Source organism: Megascapheus bottae, chromosome 18, assembly GCF_031878675.1.
Source record: "Megascapheus bottae isolate mThoBot1 chromosome 18, mThoBot2.hap1, whole genome shotgun sequence".
Classification (NCBI taxonomy): Eukaryota; Metazoa; Chordata; class Mammalia; order Rodentia; family Geomyidae; genus Megascapheus; species Megascapheus bottae.
Window position 1 is genome coordinate 22,252,088 of NC_143526.1, and position 19,229 is coordinate 22,271,316.

The following is a 19,229-nucleotide window of genomic DNA, read 5'->3' on the forward strand; positions in this document are numbered from 1 at the left end:
TGCATTTCAGTTCTTAAATCTTTTACATATAATTATGGGTCACATGATTTTTCTAAATAATCATGTTGAGGAAATGAAAAAAAAAAACTAGTGCAGCTCCTTGAGCCATCATAGAAAAAAGTTTCAAAATAAAGTTTAAGGTTTTGATGAAATAAGTAGGGCTACAAATCTGAGATAAACTAGAGAGATGGAAAAATTAAGAAATAAATGATTTCTTCAGCATGGCATGGAGGGAATTAACTGGGAAACTTAGAAGATCGACAGTCTGGTCTATTTAATAAATACATAGTGTAGGATTAAATAGCATGTCCAGAAAACAGATGAACAATGTGATCACCATTGAGGGTAATGAAGACAAAGGCGGATGGCAGCTATGTGTAAGTGAAGCAAAAACTGCTAAGTAGAGCATCAGGATTGTGCAAATATTGATCATGGAAACAAAGATTTGAGGAAGTGACAGTTTCAAAAATGTGAAGCTAACTAGCACAGCAATATTCATTGCAGCATTATTTACCATAGCAAAGATATGGAACCCAACCCAGAGGTCCCTCAGCAAATGAGTAGATCAAGAAGGTGTGATATTTATACACAATGGAACTCTATGCTGCCACCAGAAAGAACTGCATTTCCCCATTTGTAAGGAAATGGAAAGATTTGGGAAAAAATCATATTAAGTAAGCCAGACTCCAAGAAACATAGGCTCCATGGTTTCCTTCATTTGTAATAATTAGTACACATCTAGGATTCTCCTAGCAGAGGATTACAATAGTTCAAAAGCTATATGCATAGGGTCATATAGGATGAGGCTAAGCAAAATGAACTCCAGGATGTGGAAACAAGAGGTTTACCTTTGTGATGGTTGTTCTTAATGTGCTATGTAAAGTTATTTCTTTTCTCCTTTTTTCCCCTTTATGGTTTATCTCATGTAGTTATTGTATCTGACTTTGTTATCTGGTATATTGTGTGTATATATATATATATATATATATATGCTTATTTGAAATAGGGAAGGGAAGGGGAAAAATAAGATGATTGGGTGGACTGGGCGGGAGGGAATATGGGAGCCAAACAGGAGAGAGAACATCAGTGTTCAAGAAGTAATGTACCCACTACCCGGTGAGTTTAACTGCAAACCCCTCTATATATTACCCTAACAATAAAATACAGTAATTTAAAAACATGAAACTAAATACCATTGCATATTATATGTAATGAGTAATGTATTATACAATTTCGTTTGTTTTGTATGATTTACTTAAGAAAAACTATTGTTGCATATAATTAACATACAGCAATTTTCAAGATGCCCTCAAATGGCCCTTCAATGAATTGTTTAAGAACCTTCCCAGATACAAAATCATGCTATCTGAATTCTCCCAATTTTCTGAAATACTGATTACATATAACTCACTTTGTCTCCTGACAAGGGGAAGCCAAGCCATAACAATTCCAGAGCTAACACATAAAGGGAAAATGATTTCTTAGACATATATTAATTTTATTGCTGCAAAGCATTCCATTGGTGGATTATGACAGAGAGATCTGCTCATTGTCACGTGATACAGCTCCATCTGCTATTCTTTAGCAAAAGTCCAGATGGATTCCTTTTCTGGTCTCCAGAAAGAGGAGGCCAGTCAACACGAAAAAGCTGTGTCTGATTTTCCACACAATCACCAAGAAGAATAACATTTTTTTACCCATATTACTTGTCAGAAGACTACTCTTTTATTTTTAACTATGAAATCTGTGCTTAATTTTTTTTTAGTGAGAACAATGGCAATGGTATAATTTTTCCTTAATTTCTGTTTTCTATAGGAAAATTTACCTTGAAAAATCTCTGTAATTCTTCTTCAAAAATCTTTTATTACATGTACTTGAAGGACTGTTTGTGATATAGGATTATCAAGAGACTTAAAGATACTTGTCTTCAAGACTTGAAGACTCCTAAGATGAAGGAGCCAAACAAATAATTTGAGTTGGAAGTTTATACTAGTGAAGATAAGGCCTATGAAAACAAATGTTTCCTCTGTGCTCAAAGTACTATGTCACCTGTCATGCATGCAGGTTAAATTGTATGAATATCTCTATAGTAGGTTTGATAAAATAAAGAACTCCCAGTAGAATTAGAATTTATCTTTCTTAATGGGTACATCTACACATCTGGAATAAGCTCATGCTGTTTATCCAGTATATCTTTGATATTAACTATTTTAAGTGATGAGATTTTTGACCAGAGCATGAATTCAGGAAAGTATTAAATCTATCTTCCCAGTAAACAGTTAAAACTTTCTACAAGAGCTTACTTATATATTAATGTTTTTTAAGTCACATTTTATGTTTTTAACAAATGTCCAAAATACTTCCTTTCAAATCTCTTCAAAATGAATATTTGTGTTTCATTGGACATATGACAGTAAGTTTGAAATAAAATTGTTTTCCCACCTTCTCTTGTGGCTCGTTCTGATCATGTGTACAAGTTCTTGCCAGTGGGAAGTACATGCATTCTTTCTTCAGACGTTAGTGAGGGGATAAAGTGGTTAATGATCCAGCAATCATTACACTGAGAGTGGAAGTCATGCCTCTATCAACAAGGTAACAATAGTTTGGGTTCTTTTATACCATGGGGCACCACTTTAGCCCTGGTTGAATTACATTAGGTTTTATAATTTTTTTTATTGTAAAAGTGATAAGTCTGGCAATAAGTATATTTCTTTTTGAAAAGTGTCACCCTTCTCTCAATTTTTCCAAGTTTTTTTAAACTCCCAACCCCACCCTGATTCCAAGTTGTATAGCTCATTTTCTTTTTTTTTTGTTATCAGTAGTGGGGCTTGAACTCTGGGCCTACATGCTGTCCCTGAGCTCTTCAGCTCAAGATTTCCTCACTACCCCTGGGCCTGGGCATTGTCCCTGAGCTCTTCAGTTCAGGGCTACTGCCCTATCCCTAGAGCCACAGCTTCACTTCCAGTTTTCTAGTGGTTAACCAGAGATAGGAGTTGCAAGTTCTTTAGTGCCCTGGCTGGCTTTGAACCTCCATCCTCAGATCTCAGCCTCCTGAGTAGCTAGGATTACAGGCGTGAGCCACCACTCCCCGTATAGCTCATTTTAAAAGTAGTGTCTAGTAAGTATTACTACTGCATTTGTTCACCTTTTTTCCTACCATTTCTGTGCTTCTCTTACCCTTGCACAAACTTACCAACAAGATAAAAAGTGTAGAAAACAAAAACAATAGCAAAGGAAGAACAAAAAACAAAATCTCTTGTTTCCATTTCTTGGAGTTTATTTCAATAAATAGGATTTTATATGATCATACACACAGTTATTGTTTCTTTATGATTCTCCTTTAGTCTCATTATGAGAATGTCTAGAGTCCTGTATATTTTACAATATCCAAGTGTATTTTTTTTGTCATTTACCTAGGCAAATCCTAGTTATCACAAATGAGGGACTACATGAAACTTATGTTTACATGGGTCTGACTTCCTTTGCTTAATATAATTTTTTCTAAGTCTTTCCACTTCTTGATGAATGGTACAATATTATTCTTTCTGATGAAAAATATAGAATTCCATTGTTCATAGTATATATGCACATTTTTTTGATTCATTTGTCCATTGAGGTTCTGTTTTAATTTGAAAGCAACATAATTTTTCCTGGGGCTGGGAATTTGACCTCGCGGTAGAGTGCTTGCCTAGCATGCACAAAGACCTGAGTTCAATTCCTCCGTATCATATACATAGAAAAAAGCCGGAAATGGTGCTGAGGCTCGAATGGTAGTGCTCTAGCCTCGAGAAAGCCCCAGGAGAGTGCTCAGGCTCTGAGCCCAAGCCCAGGACTGGCAAAAAATTTTATTTGCTTTTAACCTAGGCATTACCTCTTACTGACAGTCATATCTATTTACAGTAAATTTGATAGTATTCTATTAATGAAAGATGATTTCAGGTGATTTTTCCAACTAATATCACTAAATGATATATGTAACTGGTACAAAGCTCACCAATGTAGTACAATTATTAGGCAGCCAAGATCTTTATATATATATATATATATATATATATATATATATAGAGAGAGAGAGAGAGAGAGAGAGAGAGAGAGAGAGAGAGAGAGAGAGCTAGATAGATATTTAAAAATGAAGTTTCCCACATGTTATTTGAGCCTTTGAGTTTTTTTCCTTTTTCAAGTTCTTCTTTATGATTCCAGCTAATACACTGTACTTACATAACTCAGCACCAAAAAAATCTGACTTCCAACTTCAGGCATCTGTGATTTTTCTTTTTTGATCTGGCAATAGAAATTGCTCTTCCTGAAGATGCAGGAGGTGTTAGGAAATTAGCATGAATTTCCCTTTTCAGGAAAGCTCTAAATAATAAATGAGAGGAGTCCGTGGGTAAATACCTAAGCTCCTTTGCACTCTTGGGAAGAGGAAGCTACAGGTAATTGTTCTACACTGATTCCCAGAGGATCTCGTCACAGATTAAGATACCCTCTTCCAGAACAGTAAGTCTTGCTACCATATCCTTTACTGACATCCTTCCTTCTCTTACCTCTCATTCCAACCAAACTATCCTTGTTTCTTGAGCTCATGCCCTAAATAAGTTTATACACAAATCTGTTTCAGAATCTGCTTAACTGAGTATTAAAGTCAAGATATGTATGTACACATATATATTTGTTATATTTTATTGTCAGGGTCATGTATAGAGGGTTACAGTTATATTCATCAGGTAGTGGATACATTAGTTTTTGAACATTGATACCCCTTCCCATTTTGTGCTGGGACCAGCCGGCAGCGAACCAGGATTCCTGAAATAGGGGGCAGGGACTTGGAAAAAGTAGAAAAGAGACAGACAGATGGGATTCAGGAGGACTACAGCCCAAGTCAGCAGCCAAGAAGGCTGTGAGCTTAAGACTGCAGCCCCGTTTATTTTTAAAATCCAGTCTTACATACTTTCTTGAAACCAGGGAACTGCCAGGGGTTACATTCTTACAAAGGTAAATCTCAGATCAGTTAAGCAGGACAAGGCCATAAAACACTAAAGCAATAAAGCAATAAACCGATAAGGTCAGGGAGCTCACAATACAGACAATGTAGCTCAAAAGTTCCTAGGCATGGGGCTCCATACATGACAGCTCATATCTTTGTGTGGCTATCTTACTGAGTTATGCAGATTCATGCATCAGTCTGACTCCACACTCTGGCTCCCAACAATTTTGTAAATAGCAATGCAAACATTTATGCCCAGGGAAGTGACATGTAAACAATGACACATTAGGAACACAAAACACCCCAAAGTGTCTCTGTTCCTGTCTTTTCCTTCCAGTCCTCAAAGGTAGAAATGATCAGGTTCCAATATACCCCTGAAAAAATGCCTAACAACCAATAAATATGGTCCTAAAACTTGGAGAAAAATATGTTCTCCTTTTCTTTAAATGAAATGAACTGGCTCAGGGTAGAAAGGAGTTACGTTACTTTTCCTAAGAAGATAATAAAAAGGCATCATTATACTTATTATTTACTCCAATATCAATAAAATGTCCAGATGTGCAATAGTTGATTAATAAATATTTGTTGAGTGAAGTGTGTCAGAGGGAATTAATAGGCCACAGAGTTAGAAATGCCTTATGTTGCACATTTTCAATGTTCATGGCTGCACACCTATCATAGTCAAGTTATAGAAATACTTCAGATGCTCTTCAGTAAGAAAATAGATGAAGAAAATGTATGTGGTGTGTGTGTGTGTGTGTGTGTGTGTGTGTGTGTGTGTGTGTGCCCACGTGTGCACATGGGCAAGTGTGTATTGTATATGTAGAGAGAGCAATTGAGAGGTAGAGAAGAAGGGTGGACCTTAAAGTCAAAATAGTCAGTGTAAAAATGTGAAAATGGAACTAGGAGAATTGAGGGGTTGAGTGGGTTTAGGGAGACTGGAAAGAATGATGGACAGAGTGATACTGATGGCTTACATCCATAAACCAATATGCTGAATTGAAACTTCTTTGTATGTCCACTTAAAGATTAAAACATTAATTTAAAATAAAGTTAAGTTAAAATGAGCTTAAATCTTAAAAAATCCCTCAGGGCTCCAGTGATTTGTGCTTCTAGTCAAGGTTCCCAAATATAGTAGGTTGGTTTCTCCAGAAGCAGATTTTTGAGACAGAGCTTGGTATTTAGGAGATGTATTGAACAGTGTTCCTAAGGATGAAGAGAAAGGAAGTAGACTGGGTCAGAGAGAGAAGCAGAAAGCGGAGCTAAGCTCTATCACTCTCCTCTAGAGTAAGAAAGATGCCTCTGGACTGCATGAGAATTAGACCAAGATGGCCATGCAGTAAGTTCTTTATATCTATCAGTCACTGCGTCTGGACTAAGTAGCAAATAGGTTCTTGAACATGGTATTCTGTGTGTCAGAGGCAAATCCAGTAGTGTTGAGTCCTGACCATAATCCCAGGTCTAAAAACCAAATCTTCCCTGGAAAAGGAATGTTGGTGGCCCTTTATAACAACTGCCACATCCAATTTGTGTGTTGTTGTCAAGCTTGAATAACCACTCCAGGTGCCTCGATTTCACTTTGAATTGGTAGACATGAAATATAGACACACATTGTAATTTTAAATGAACTTCTCCCATGATTGATCAGAAATTTGATAAGTACTTTTTAAAAACACTTATCCGAAGTTATTAATAAAAAATCCGGGGCCAATTCCATGCTGTTTGCTTATGTGATGTCTCTCCTCCATAAAACCACTTCCTTTGATAATCATAATGACTCTATGGACTAAGCAGTAATTGCTTCTGTTATTTTGTAGATGAAAAATTAGCGTGGGAAGCACAAATTGAATGCCCTGATCAGACATTTTCTAAAATCAGATTTGGAATTATATATCCATGTCACTTCTAGGACCCTAAGATGCATTCTTTTTCTTTTTTTCTCATCGTTTCCCTTCCTTTCATTTAAATTGTATTGCTCTGAAGGTCATAATGATCTTAAATTTTGTCCATATTGAAGTGTCCACTCAGTAGTTTGAACTTGCTTGGCTTGCTTGTTTGCTGGCATACTTTGGAATGCTTTACCATTTGAACCACACTTCCAGCCCAGTATTTTGCTGGTTATTTTTAGAGACAAAATCTCATGATTTTGTTTTCCTAATCTGGCTTTGAACTATGCTTTTTTTTTTGTCTTCAGCCTTCTGAGTAGTTAGTATTACAGATGCGATCCACCAGTATTCAGCTCATGTTGTTTTCCAATAAAGATGAATGTTCTTGCCATCCTTAGAAATGTGTCCAAAGTTATATTAGTGAGCTTTCTTACAAAAATAAAAGTCTTCCCTTATCATGGTGATAATAATACACTTCTGACTACATTCTATCAGGCATACATGGTTATAAAGTCTTGTCTTTTAATCCTAGGAATAGTTTTTGCTTAACTCCCAATTCTAGAGACAGAAAGAAACAATATTCTCTCATGTGTTTTCTCTGAATAAATCCTCAGATCTTTCTAAAACTGAATTACGTTTTCCACAAATAGGAATCATACTAAATTCCCTCCCAAGAGACAACTGGGCATTTAGGAAAAGATATACCTCAAATAAAAAAGTGAGTTAAAATGAACATAGGTCTTACTGAGCAAAAAATCGGGCTTCATAGTATGAGCATGTGGCATCATACTCAAATAACAAATCAACCCTTCAATCATCTATAAATCATAAAATATATGCAAAGGGGTGCCCTGTAGACCTTCCCAAAAGAATCTATATGGCACTCCATGATGACAAGTTTACTAATGATAAGTGAATCCTGATACTCTCTCACCTGAGCAGGCCCCAGGGCCAGTGACCAAGACATTAACAATAACATTTTGTGGATGTGATTGTATGCATTTTTTCATATATTTTTTTAATTGTAATAAATAGAAGGTTACATTATACTCACCAGACAGAAGGTACATTACTTCACATATATTGAACCATTTCTCATGTCTTGGTCTCCATTTCCCTCGCCCCACCCCTGCCCCTCATCTTGTTTTACTCCCTTCCCTATCCGACTTCAAATAACCAAATAAGCATAAATACAACATATCAGATAACCAGGTGAAATACTGTAATAATATGAGATAATTAAGGGACAGCAAAAGAAATGAGAGATAACATAGTACAATAAGGACAACAATCACTCATTATATGGCTTTTGTTTCTATATCCTGGAGGTCCTTTCATTTAGCATCATTCTATATGGCCTTATGTATCCAGATTTTGTTCTATTGTAAATCTCTGCTAGGAGAGCTCAAGGTTCTACTGATTATGACAAATAAGGGAAACTCTTGAGCCTATGTTCCTTATGAGTCTGCCATACTGTTTTCCATAGTGGTTGAACGAGTTTGCACTTCCACCAGCACTGTAGTAGTGATCCCTCCTGGCCACATCCCCTCCAGCGTCTGTTGTTAATAGATTTCTTGACCCTGGCCATTCTAACTGGAGTGAGATGAAATCTTAGAGTTGTTTTGATTTGCATTTCTTTTATGACCAGAGATGTTGAGCATTTCTTCATGTGTCTATAGGCCATTTTTATTTCTTCTTCAGAGAAGACTCTCTTAAGTCTTTGGCCCATCTTTTAATGGGATGGTTGTTTCTTTGGAGATTAGTTTTGGAGTGATTCAATTTTTTGAGCTGTTGATATATTTTAGATATGAGCCTTTGTCTGTTGTATGGTTGGTGAAGATCTTCTCCCACTCTGTAGGCTTTCTAGTTAATTTTCTAGCTATGTCCTTTGCCATACAAGAAGCTCTGCATTTTAATGCAGTCCCACTTATCCAACCTTTCTCTGATTTGTTGTGTTTCTGGGTCCTTATTAAGAAAGTTTCGACCTGTGCCAAGGAGACTTAGTGTATCTCCTATTCCTTCTTGTAAAGTTTTCAGAGTGTCGGCTTTTACCTCCAGGTCTTTGATCCATTTGGAGTTAATCCTGGTGCAGGGTGACAAAGAAGGATCCAACTTTAGTTGTCTGCAGGTTCTGCCAGCACTACTGGTTGAAGAAGCTGTCTTTCTTCCATTCTATTTTTTTGGCTCCCTTATGAAAGATTAGGTGGCTGTAGGTCTGTGGGTTAATATCTGGGTCCTCAGTTCTATTCCATTGTTCTTCAGGCCTGTTCTTGTGCCAGTACCAAGCTGTACTGTTTTCTACATATTTCAAACTAAAAATTAAACAGTGATTTGAAAATGCATTAATAGGAAACACACTTTCTATGGTAATATTGGTGATGATGCTTTCTTCTTAGGAAAAATGTCTGATATTCCATCAGAGTGCTAGATCCCATCAAGATAGAAACAATTACATATGCTTGCATATTAGCAATTTACAGAAGTAAAAGGATCTATTTGCTTGGCTGGAACATGTCATACTTTATGAGCACTAAATACAGAAGCAGTGGATGTTTTAATTTTCCAGAATCTGGCAATCTTATTTAGGATGCTTCTTACCCTTGCTTTGGAGTGAAGTTTGACCTAACTCATTCAAGGGAATTTCACAGACTTCTATTGCATTTGTCTTCTCTGCACAGCTACTGGTTTTCTTCTCTGGAAATTTTTCCTTTTTAGCTTTTTCTTCCCTCAGCTACTCTTATGTATGTTTTCCTGAGTTACTTTTTAGTCCCTTCCAACAACTTATAGTTTTTCTGGGTGATTTTCACTCTATTTTTAGTTTCCTACAATAGCCAAACGGGTATGTCTACAAATTTACCCAGGGAATCCCAGATTTTTCTTATCATTAGAACTTTACCATGTCTTTGGCATGTCAGTGATAGGATGTTTTTCAGGCCCTTCAATCTCAACACATTTAAAATAATCAAATTCTGTACGTACAACTGGACCATGTGTTTTTCCCTTTCACGAACTATCTCCAACAATATGCAATATTATCTATGAAGTTATTCCAAATAAGGTCTGGAAGTAATTTCCATTTCCTATAGCTGCTATAATCTATGTCTGTTTGAATACATTTGTTATTGCCACTGCTAAAAACCAATTCTAGCCAGTCCAATAGCTGTCCAGGCACACCTCAGTGTGGTTTCAGTGTGAACGTCTGTAACGTTGAATGACACCCAACATCTTTTTATGTACTTATTTGCCGTGAGCACATCCTCCTCAATGGAGTGTCCATTTTCATCTCGTGAAAATTTTCATTTGAGATTGTTTAACTTATTTTACTTTCCACGTGTGAGTTGAGAGATTTTACCCATCAGACGTGTTAGATTTGTGTTCTGCAATATTATCTCCCAGTCAGTAACTCCTCTGTCCATCCTTTGCACAGAGGATTTCCTAAAAATGTATTTTTTATGAGATTCCAAGTGTCATCATTATACATTATAGTTGTGGGGTCAAAAGTAAGAGCCTTTCAGCCAGATCCTGAAGGGTTTTTTTCTATGCTTTGTTTTTTTATTTTCCCTGAGAGCTTTTATGTTTTATATGTAAGCCCAGGATCCGTTTGAGTTAACTTTGTATCAGGCACAATGTTTTCATCAAGGTTTGTTATTTTTCTTTGGTTTTTCTTTTATTATGGCAAAATATGTACATTACTCCCTATTTCTTGTGAACACTGCTATACTGTCTATATCTATGACTTTATATTACATCTAAATTCATAATATACTCTTGAGGGGATTTTTATTACATAAGGAGTTTGCTTGTTCTTAGTATCAGGGTAATATTGACATTACAGGATGAATTGGAAGTGCTCTCTCTTTTTGTATTTTCTGGAGAAGTTTGCATAAAAGTGATGTTCATTCTTCTTACAGTGTTTGGCTAATTTCTTCAGTGAAACTATCTGAACCTGAAGATTTCCTTTCAAGGAGGCTTATAATTAAAATGCAATTTTTATCAATGGTTCTAGGGCTATTCAGAATATGAATTTTATTTTGGCAATGGATGGCTTCGAGAGATTATCTCTTTCTTGTATGTTGTCAAATGTATCAACACAAAACTATGCCAAGTGTTTGCTTCAATTATGCTTTAGAAGACCTTTAGATCTGTGGTTATATTTTCTATTTAATTCCTCATGCTGGTGACTTGTGATTTCCTCTTTGTTTCTCTAAATGAATCATTTTAATGCAAGCTTATTTTAATTGTTTATTTTCATTCCATTTTTATACTTTGTAATGTCTTTAAAATGTCAGAAAATATCAAACATTTTTAAAATAACCATGACTTTAAAAAATGCATAGATTCATTGTTAAAAATGTTCAAGCAATGCTAGGTTCAGGTGGTTTACACCTGCAATCCTAGCTACTCAGGAGGCTTAGAGCTAGAGGATTCTTGTTATAAGCCATCATTGGCAGAAAAATCTTCCAGATTCTATTCCTAATTAACTACTAAAATCCAGCCAGTGACATGATTCAAATTGTGGAGCACCAGCCTTGAGCAAGCAAGCCAAGCAAGTATGAAGCCCCTGAGTTCAAGCACTTGTACTTGCGAATAAATAAGTAAATCATAAAAAAATGAATTCATCCTGAGTAGTGTATAGAAGTAAGCAATGAACCAAAATCCTGTCCAAAAATGTATCCTTGGTTTATAATATTACACAAATCTTCCTATATACATAAGGATATTACCCATTGGCCTCTTACTGAGGAAAAGGAGGAAGGGCATTATATTTTGGCCCCTAATTGTCCATTTCCCACTTCCCCGTTTTTGAGACTTATTAATTAATATTGACATGTCATAATTTATTATATATATATATTTATATATTGGGGGGGTCACGGGGCTTGAACTGGCTTGGGCACTGTCACTGAGCTCTAGCTCAAGGCTACCACCCTACCCTTGAGCCAAGCCCCATTTCCCATTTTCTAGAGATTAATTGGAAATAAGAGTCTCAGGTCCTTTTGTACCCAGGCTGGCTTTGAACGTTGATCCTCAGATCTCAGCCTCCTGAGTAACTAGGATTATAGGTGTGAGCCACCACGCCCAGCTATTACATTTTATAAAACCCTCCAAAACAGTTTTTTGACCACAGTTTCATGAGATCTTGTTGTTCTTAATGTACTATGTGAAGTTATTTCTTTTCTCTTTTTTTCCTCTTATGGTTTATCTCATGTTACTGTATCTGACTTTGTTGGAATATTGTATATACATTTATTTGTTTATTTGAAATAGGGAAGGGAAGGTTAAAAGCAAGATGATTGGGAGGCGGTGAGAAGAGGGAAAGGGAGACAAAACACATGAGGAGTATCAATGTTTGAGAAGTAATGCACCTACTACCTGATGAATGTGACTATAATCCTTTTATACATCACCCCAACAATAAAATACAATTTTAAAAAGTTTAGTTTTGTTTTGTGAATTTTATTCTGTACACGACTGTGTCTTCTACAAATTCTGATTCATTGTATCCATAAAGATGACAAATTACCTTAAAAGCCTAGTGAACAGCCAGAAAATACTAAACAAACATGTCTGGGTCAATCCTACTTTTCCTTTCATGATGCTTGGAAGAAGACTTATTTTCTTTTCCTTGTGTAGAAGTTGTCTTTTTGCTTAGATATACAAAGCATATTTGTCTCTCAAAAGTCTGACTATAATTCTATCTACTCAGGAGGCTGAAATCTGAGAATCACCACTTGAAGCCAGCTCAGGCAGGAAATTCTTATCTCCAATAAACCACTCATAAAAGCTGAAAGTGGTTCTGTGGCTCAAATGGTAGAATGCTTGCCTTGAGTGAAAGACCCCAGTAACAGCAAAAACAAAATCAAACTAACCAACAAACAAAATAATACCAGAATATAATCCCAAATTAATTGTACTGCATTTGTTCTTTTTGATCCCTAAGACAATTGTACTGTTTGATTGTAAACTTAATATGCTTTATTTTAAGAAATTAACTCCTAAATGTCTATTATATCTTTAATTGTGAGAGTAATGAATTGACAAAATGTTGTATGAAGTTACATGCACAACCTGATAGCTGAATGACATTCATTACCTCACATCCTTATTGACTTTCATAGTGAGAACACTAAAAATATACTCTCATAATTCTATTCAACAAATACTCACGGAGTGGATGAGAAGCTGAAGCTGCTATCTTTGAATTAATCTTCCTCAAACAAAGACAAGTATGATCTTGATTGGCAGGGCTGTCCTGAAGTGTGAGCCAATAAGGCTCTGTATAGGACAAGTATCAATTGTGGGAGAGTGTCCCAAAGATTCAATTCACTCTGCACATGAAGTCAGATGACTCCTTTTGGCATGGTCTGGAAATACTAGCTTCTTCTAATGGGAGGCAAGTAAATAGATATCGGTGAGAGTTAAGAGTAAACGTAATTTAGCAGAATTGCATTACAATGCCAAACTGTGATGCAGGAACACGTTATGCCAGTTGTGCTGACAATAACATGTTGTTAGGATAGATCTACATGAGGATAGTTTCCAGTCTATTATTGGCAGGCAGATGTGCACCCTACGATGTTGAGTGTAAAAGATTAGACTTTTCCATCACAGAGCTCCACGGATATGTGTGTGTGGACTACATCAATTTGCAATTGTACACTTTGCAGCAAACACAAGCAATGCACACTTTCTTGATGTCATTAATTCTATTAATTTGCAGTGGGTATGTACATTCTCTCTACCCCACAGGTAACCAGAAATCTATTCAAAGACTAAATGTACCTAGAGACATTTCACACTTGTAATGCTTGACAAACTTCAGTGAAAACTTTTTTCCCTTCTCCCTTTTAACTTATATTTTATAGCTAAAATAGAAAGAAAAGTTGCATCCAGATAAATGTGTTCAAAGTATGCCTCTGAAAATGTTTGTCAACTTATGTGGTATAAACTCTTGTACAATGCTGTTTTCACTATTCAGCTATTTTTCTTTTCTTTTCTTTTTTAACCAATGTGGTGTTCCTGAAAATGGACTTAAGTAGGCGTGCCCCATTATCTCCTGCAACATAGTCTAAACATAGTTCTAGTGAATTATTATTCAGTGATGGAAATTCAGTGATGGAGAGGCAGTTTTTCTTACACGCAATTTTCCTTTAATTGTTTTATACTTTGTTCTCGGCTCTCTACCTGCCCACCCATTACTGTGTTTTCAGTTGTATTTTTTACTTAATTTCTGATTCATTTTCCTTCTACCACCACCACCCACTCAACTATCTTCTCTTTCGTTTTAGTCTTATTATATCTTCTTTGCATCAGTGTATTTTTTTAGATTAGCTTATCTTTGAAACTATAAGCAAACATTTGTCTGGACCTTTTTTCTGTTCCCTGGCATAACTTATATATATATATATATATATACATATATATTCTCCATATATTTTGTTTGTGCTTCTTGAAACATTTATTTCTACCTTCTGCGCTTCTATCACCTATGCAAATATTCTGTTCCTTTTGGAGCTTACATTGGTTCTATTAAGATTAAGTTTTATATACAGTGATTTCATCATTTGCTGGTAAGTCACCTGGAGAAGAACAAAGGAACAATCCTGGGTAGTTTGGCCCTTAATTCTAGTACATTGTCTTAAATATGTCTTACCTGTCTCTCACCCCCAACGTCCACCTAGCTACAAAGATGTCTCCCCTCAGATACATCTTTTCACAAATTTTTGTGATATTCAGGTTGATAGAAATTAGTTTCTCATGAAATGTTGACTACTCAGTAGCTCTATGTCGTTAGAAAAAATATTTTAGTTAGATGTATTAGTTACTTCCTTCTCAAAATCACATTACAAATGTAGACTTGACAGTGGAGAAAGTCATATCTTTAATAGAAAATGAATGCATGTCAGCACATAACTAAACATCTTAGGCACAAAAACATACACAGAGCTACATGCTTTAACAGATAATATATTCTCAATGACTGATTATTGGTTATTTTCCAACTTTCACATCTTAGAGCCAAAGGAAAGATCTATCATTTATTTAATAATTTCTTTTTTTTCATATGTTTTTTATTGTAATTAATAGAAGGGTTAACATGATATTTGCCAGATAGATGGTGCATTAATTCCCATACATTGATACCCTTTCACATGTCTTGGTCCCCATTTCCCTCCCCCCTCCCCCCCACCCCTCATCTTGTTTTCCCCCATTCCCTATCCAATTTCAAATAACCAAATACAAATATATCTGATATATCCGCTAACAAAGTGAGATACTGTAACAATATGAGATAACCAAGGGACAGCAAAAGAGATGAGAGATAACATAGTACCTTAAGAACAACAATCATTCATTATATGGCTTATGTTTCTATATGCTAGAGATCCTTTCATTTAGCGTCCTACTATATGGCCTTTTGTATCAAGGTTTTGCTTTATTGCAAATCTCTGCTAGGAGAGCCCAAGGTTTCTTCTGATTTTGACAAATGAGGGAAACCATTGAGCCTAAGTTCCTTTGAGTCTGGCTTACTTCACTTAATATGATCTTTTCTAAGTCTTTCTATTTCCTAACAAATTTGGCAATGTCATTTTTTTCTGACAGCAGCATAGAATTCCATTGTGGACAAATACCACAACTTGTTGATCCACTCATCAACTGAGGGACATCTAGGTTGGTTCCATATCTTTGCTATGGTAAAGTGCTGCAATGTGCTGCAATGAACATTGTTGTGCTGCAATGAACATTGTTGTGCTGGTGGATTTAGTATGTCTTTGTTTCTGGATGATTGGGTAAATGCCAAGTAGTAGAATTTGGGTAAATGCCAAATAGTAGAATTGCTGGGTCAATAAAAGACCCTGTATAGGAAAAACACTTCTTAGCAGAAAGAACAGCGCAGGAGGAATTTCAATACCAAACTTTAGACTCTATTACAGAACTATAATTATCAAAACAGCTTGGTAATGGCACAAGAACAAGCCTGAAGACCAATGGAATAGAACTAAGGACCCAGATATTAAACCACAGACCTATGGCCCCTAATCTTTGACAAGGGAGCCAAAAAAATAGACTGGAAGAAAGATAGCCTCTTCAACAAGTGGTGCTGGCAGAACTGGTTAAGCAAATGCAGAAAACTAAAGTTGGATCCTTCTTTGTCACCCTGTACTAGAATGAACTCCAAATGGATCAAAGACCTGGAGGTAAAAGCCGACACTCTGAAAACTTTACAAGAAGGAATAGGAGATACACTAGGCCTCCTTGGCACAGGTCGAAACTTTCTTAATAAGGACCAAGAATCACAACAAATCAGAGAAAGGCTGGATAAGTGGGACTGCATTAAACTGCAGAGCTTTTGTATGGCAAAGGACATAGCTAGTAAATTAATTAGGAAGCCTACAGAGTGGGAGAAGATCTTCACCAACCATACAACGAACAAAGGCCTCATATCTAAAATACATCAACAGCTCAAAAAATTGAATCACTCCAAAACTAATCACCAAAGTAACAACCATCCCATTAAAAAATGGGCCAAAAACTTAGAGTCTTCTCTGAAGAAGAAATAAAAATGGCCTCTAGACACATGAAGAAATGCTCAACATCTCTGGTCATAAAAGAAATGCAAATCAAAACAACACTAAGATTCCACCTCACTCCAGTTAGAATGGCTCCGGATCAGGAAAACGAATAACAACAGATGCTGGAGGGGATGTGGCCAGGAGGGATCACTACTACAGTGTTGGTGGGAGTGCAAACTCATTCAACCACTATGGAAAGCAGTATGGCAGTGCCTCAAAAGGCTAAACATAGAGCTCCCCTATGACCCAGCAATTCCACTACTTGGCATTATTTAAGAATTTCTATGCAAACTTCCTCTGACTTACCAGCAGGAATCCTTTGTGTATTCGGAAGCAATGAACATATTAAATGTACTAGTGTAGTGGACAAAGTAACATGTGCTGCCCAGATCTCCCTTCAGGGAAGGACTCAGGCCACGAGCTATCATCCACATTAGGGATGCCCACAGTTTCAGAGAGATTCCTGTTCCGGGTTCATGCCCATTCTATAAGCAACCCGCAAGCAATGGTTGATTTGAAAAGAGAAAGAAGGTCTGACAGCCCCAAAAACAACCCAGGGCAATTGTTTGCTTCTCAGAGTCCCCAGCGAGGAACAAGGGAAGGCAAGTCGAGGGGGTGATCTGCAGGCATAGTCACATGGGCTCCCCTCCTGCCCATATTGCTTCTTCTAGCATCTCCTACCTACAGCTGTAGATCCTAAATCAGACTTCTGTATGCTAAATGCTCAAACAAATGTAATACACATAGAAAATGCTTAGGTCTTCATAAAAAAGGCATTACTTAGAGAAACTATAATTCTTTCACACCTTACATACTTCTAAAATAAATTCGAAGCAGCTAACGAGAATCACAATATTTAATCAGTACAGACAACGATTCTGACAACCCTTATGTATAATAGAAAATCTATTTTAAGTGATTAAAATGAAACATATTTAATAAAAATTTAATTGCTTTCAATTACAACTAAACTGCCTGACCTTTTTTTGGGGGGGGGGCAGTCCTGGGACTTGAACTCAGGGTCTGGGCAGTGTCCCCGAGCTTTCTCAAAGCTAGGGCTCTACCACTTGAGCCACAGCACCACTTCTGGCTATATACATACACTTTCTGTGTATATGTTACCAAGAAATCGAACCCAGGGCTTCAGGGTGCGTGCCAGGCACTCTACCAGTAGACCACATTCCTGACCCCACTATCTGTCTTTTGTATCTGAATGAGCCCACACATAAGAAATCAATATAAAGAATTCAAACAAGTAACCAGAGACTAACAATAAAGTTGTAAAGTAGTGGATTAGGGGTACATGAGTAACTCTGAGAAGAAAGAGATGGATTGGTGATTCTGTTTCTTTAGATGAAAAAAAATAGAATCTGATACACCAGGTCAAATGTCTTTAATATACTTACGAATCTTAAAGAAAAAAAAATCAAATCGCGAGCTGGCTTTCCTAAGATTGCGGCTGCTAAGGAAGTGGCTCCAGTGGCCGGGCGGCGGCTTCACTTGGGGATTCCTGAAGCCGTGTTTGTGGAAGATGTAGATTCCTTCATGAAACAGCCTGGGAATGAGACTGCAGATACAGTACTTAAGAAGCTGGGTGAACAATATCAGAAGTATAAATTTATGGAACTCAACCTTGCTCAAAAGAAAAGAAGACTGAAAAGTCAGATTCCTGAAATAAAGCAGACTTTAGAAATTCTAAAATACATGCACAAGAAAAGAGTCCCCCAACTCAATGGAGACCAGATTTTTATTGGCAGATAACCTGTACTGCAAAGCTTCGGTTCCTCCTACTGATAAAGTGTGTCTGTGGTTGGGGGCTAATGTAATGTTTGAATATGATATTGATGAAGCTCAGGCATTGTTGGAAAAGAATTTATCTACTGCTACAAAGAATCTTGATTCTCTTGAGGAAGACCTTGACTCTCTTCGAGATCAGTTTACTGCTACCGAAGTCAATATGGCCAGGGTTTATAATTGGGATGTAAAAAGAAGAAACAAAGATGATTCTACCAAGAGCAAAGCATAAAGCTGACAATGAAAAATTGTGCTATGGAAGTCTGAATGCCGGGCACTAGCAGTTTACTCTTTCTTTAATAGTTTGTGTTAACTCTCATTTGATATGGTTAGCTATTTTAGCATTAAGAACTACAGTTTCGTTATTTGTAAACTTGTTTTTCTTTAATACTTATAGGACCATTATGCTGCTCTCTGTTGTGGTGTCAATTTTATAAATGGGGTTTTATGAGTTACCACCTAATAATAACTACTATTGTTCTGTACTATTGAGACTCTTTTAACCCCATGTAAGTGCATAATGTCTTTGTGATGCCAATATAAAGGAGATCTTGGCCAATGGGAGATAATATCACACATTTGAAATGCATAGCTGATTCTGTATTTACATAAAAACAGTTCTACAAAGCATCTTGAACAGGAATATTTGGATAAATGTAAATCTGAAATGGTTAAAACATTTTGAGCTTTTTCATTCATAAAACTGCATAGGAATAAAAATTCTGTGAAAAAACTTGATACTGTGGCAAAAGTATTAGATGCTATCAGTTACAGTGAAAACACAAATGTGTTTATTCCATCTCCATGTAGTAAAAAGTATACTAGTACAATATTTTTGTACTTGTATTTCCTGTTATTAAAGCAATGGTGTTGGAAAGAAAAAAGAAAACAAAATCATCAGCCCTTCCATGGTTCTTGTCTTGATATGGCAGCTACTGTATTGACAAGACTAAGTGAATGGGGGACAAGCAAGAGGAAGTGCTAAATACC

The 19,229-nt window shown here is 36.4% G+C and overlaps 1 pseudogene; it reads left to right on the forward strand.

Annotated features, from left to right (window-relative positions):
* The first annotated feature begins 17,918 nt into the window (after nucleotides 1–17,918).
* Nucleotides 17,919–18,991, forward strand: LOC150050208 (prefoldin subunit 3 pseudogene; annotated as a pseudogene).
* Nucleotides 18,992–19,229: the final 238 nt, after the last annotated feature.